At 40.9% G+C, this 3,598-nt stretch overlaps 1 pseudogene; it reads right to left on the bottom strand.

Moving 5' to 3' along the window:
- Positions 1 to 2,108: 2,108 nt before the first annotated feature.
- LOC100356985 (histone H3.3A-like) lies at positions 2,109 to 3,061 on the bottom strand (annotated as a pseudogene).
- Positions 3,062 to 3,598: the final 537 nt, after the last annotated feature.

Genomic DNA, 3,598 nt, shown 5'->3' with positions numbered 1-3,598 from the left:
TGTGACCACAGCATATGCTCTATCATGAATTGGTAGTGGGAACAAAATATGCTGAGGTCAGGTTTTGCAGGTCTTGGAATGTCTCAGTGCTGAGAAGTTGGGATTTTATTTGGTGGGTGGTAGTATGTCAATTTTAAAAACACAATTTTTTTTTTTTTTAATTTGGAAGAGAGGGAAGGAGGGAAAGAGGGAGCAAGAGAGCACTCCTTGCTTCTGGTTCACTCTCAAATGCTGACAACACAGCCAAAGCTAGAAGACGCCTAAGTTGGGAAGTAGAAATGGTCCAGGTCTCCCACATGGCTGGCAGGGACCCAAGTACTTGAGCCATCATCTGCTGCTTCACTGAATCTGTACTCCCAGGAAGCTGTAATCAGGAGCTAGAGCCAGAGCTAAGACACAAATCCAGGTTTTCCAATGTAGAACTTGGGCTTGGCTAAACTCCTGGCCCTCAATGTAAATTTCAATGTGAGATGTCCATCCAATTAAGTCTATGCTAGCAACAGTTTAGAGTGACAAAGTTTAAAAGCAAGAAGATGGGTTGGGGAGCTACTTACAGTTCATGAAAAAATACTAAAGACTTGAACTAAAATAATGGAAATGGAGATGGTTGATTGGATTCAAGGAACAAATAAAAACACATTGGCAATAAGTTGAATTGGAGGTGAGGGGAGGAGTAACAGAAAGGAAATTTCATGCCAAAATTTCCAGTTGAGTATTTAGGTGGGTAATAATGTCATTGGCTGAGATAGAAAATTACAGTTTAAAGAACAGGGCTAGAGGAGCTGGTAGGCTCCAAACACAAAGAAAAGATAGGAAAATAAAGTCTAGGGACTGGTTTGGTTTATGCTGGGTGTATGTGTTGGAATATTCCAGTGTACCACAAAAAGTGTACAACTACTACATGTTAACATAATTTTTTAAATAAATTTATTTAAGATATACAAATTTCATGTATTTTGTATATACAGACTTTGGAATATGGTGATACTTTCTACCCTACCCTCCCTCCTGCCTACACTCCCACCTTTCTTCCTCCTCCCTCTCCTATTCCCACTCTTAATTTTACAAAGATCTATTTTCAGTTTATTTTATACTCATAGTATTAACCCTACTCTAAGAGTTCAACAAATAGTATGAAGAAAAAAACATCGTTCCTTAACAGTAGAGACAAGGGCTATAAACAGTCATCGAGTCTCAAAATGTCAATTTCATTCCAACCATAGATCAGGGAAAACATGTGGTATTTGTCCTTTTTAGGACTGGCTTATTTTACTAAGTATAATGGTTTCCAGTGGCAGATATTTTGTTACAAAAGACCGGATTTTCTTTTTCTTTTTTTTTTAACCGCTGAATAGTATTTCATAGTGTATATATACCATAACTTCTTTATCCAGTCTTCAGTTGATAGACATCTGCATTGATTCTGTATCTTAGCTATTGCGAATTGAGCTACTATAAAATTTTAAAAAATAAAACAATTTAGGAAAAAGAGTTTAGGAAGAGAAACATAATTAGCGGGAATAAAGAATTTGTCTTAGAAGCTTGCTACTCAGTGTGTTTGTGAACCAGGAGAATTAGCAGCCCCAGGAAACTTGTGAGAAATACAGAATCTCAACCTCTACCTGAAACCTAACTGAATTAGACTGTGTATTTTCACACCATGCCCAGGTGGTTCATATGTACATGAAAATCGGACAAGAACTTGTGCGGAATATGCAATGTCTGTTGTCAGAACACTAGGCTTTCAAAGGGCTCCATGCCAAAGAGTGTTTGTGGGGGTAGAAATTTGGGAAAACTGGGGTTGGCATTGTGGTTCAGTGGGGTAAGCTGCTCTCATGTTGGCAGCAGTTCAAGTCCCAGCTGCTTCACTTCTGATCTAGCTCCTTGCTAATGCTCCTGGGAAAGCAGTGGAAGATGGTCTAAGTGCTTGGGTCCCCGCATCCACGTGGGAAGCCTGGATAGGGTTCCAGGCTCCTGGCTTCAACTTGGCCCAGCCCTGGCCATTGAGGTCATTTGGGGAGTAAACAGCAGATGAAAGATTCCCTCTCCCCCCCCCCCCATTGTCTCTTCCTCTCTCTCTCTAATTGTATCTTTCAAATAAATAAATCTTTTTTTTTATAGTTTAATGTATTTTAATAGCAAACTTACAGGAACAGCACAGAAGACAGACAACATTAAAAACATGTACTTGCATGTAGGACAACTCAGTTAGAAAAGTATAGTGAATGGATGGAATCTACTGTATGATAAAAATGCTACAAACACCATTTAGTTGCCGTCAATAAGAAATTTACTTGTTTTAAAAAAAATCCAAATGCTGGCATTGTCCAGAAAAATTTAACAGGTTTATTTATAATTGTTATAAATTTGAACTGCTGAAACTTGTTCACTGAAACATTTTGACTTGCATTAATGCTTTACGTCCCCGCATTTATATTAAAAATCCACACACAAATGAAAATGGAAAAACTGCCAATAACTGATTTCTGTCCCCTATTTTGCACTCGCAATCATATACTTAGGTACCTTTTGACCCCATGGGAAAAAATATCTAACGTTCAGAACTACCAATAACAGGAAGAAGAGAAAAAAAAATTTTTTGAGAATGAAATGTTTCCCGTCATAGTGGATTCTTAAGCACGTTCTCCACGTATGCGGCGTGCTAGCTGGATGTCTTTTGGCATAATTGTTACACGTTTGGCATGGATAGCACACAGGTTGGTGTCTTCAAAAAGGCCAACCAGATAGGCCTCACTTGCCTCCTGCAAAGCACCAATAGCTGCGCTCTGGAAGCGCAGGTCTGTTTTGAAGTCCTGAGCGATTTCTCGCACCAGACGCTGGAAGGGGAGTTTGCGAATAAGAAGCTCAGTGGACTTCTGATAACGTCTGATTTCACGAAGTGCCACAGTACCGGGCCTGTAACGATGAGGTTTCTTCACCCCTCCAGTAGAGGGCGCACTCTTGCGAGCGGCTTTTGTAGCCAGTTGCTTCCTGGGTGCTTTACCACCAGTCGATTTGTTGCGGTAGTCTGCTTTGTATGAGCCATGGTATAAAGACCTCCTTACTTACCCCCCTCCTCCTTCGGCTGGAGCTCGGCGAGCGAGAGGCGGCGCTGGCGTTAGAGAGCGACGGCGGCGTGGCGGCGGCTGCGAACACTCAAATAAATAAATCTTAAAAAAAAAAAAAAAAGTTGGGAAAACTTCTGCCCAGTATACTTAATGTTGATGCAACAGAATACTTGAAGCTGGAGAATTTTAAAGAAAAGAATATATTTCTTATAGTTCTGGTGGCAGCAAAGTCCCAGATGGAAGGGCTGCATCTGGTGCGGGCCTTCTTGCTGTGTTATAACATGGTGGGAGGCATTGCATGGTGAGAGAGAAGCCTGCAAACTCAGGTCTCTCTTTTTCTTCCTGTAGTCACTAGTCCCATCATGAGGGCCCTGCTCTCATGATCTCTTCTACCACTAATCACCTTCCAAAGACCCCACCTCCAAATACCACTAACACTTGAAGTAGGGTTAGGTTTGCAACACATGGCGTTTTAAGGAACACATGCAAAGCTTGGCAGTTTCATCCAGTAAGTACAATTCACATTAGCT

The sequence above is a fragment of the Oryctolagus cuniculus genome, chromosome 7, assembly GCF_964237555.1.
Source record: "Oryctolagus cuniculus chromosome 7, mOryCun1.1, whole genome shotgun sequence".
NCBI lineage: Eukaryota > Metazoa > Chordata > Mammalia > Lagomorpha > Leporidae > Oryctolagus > Oryctolagus cuniculus.
Note: the sequence above shows the minus strand (reverse complement) of the source record. Positions and strands in the feature narration are given on the sequence as shown.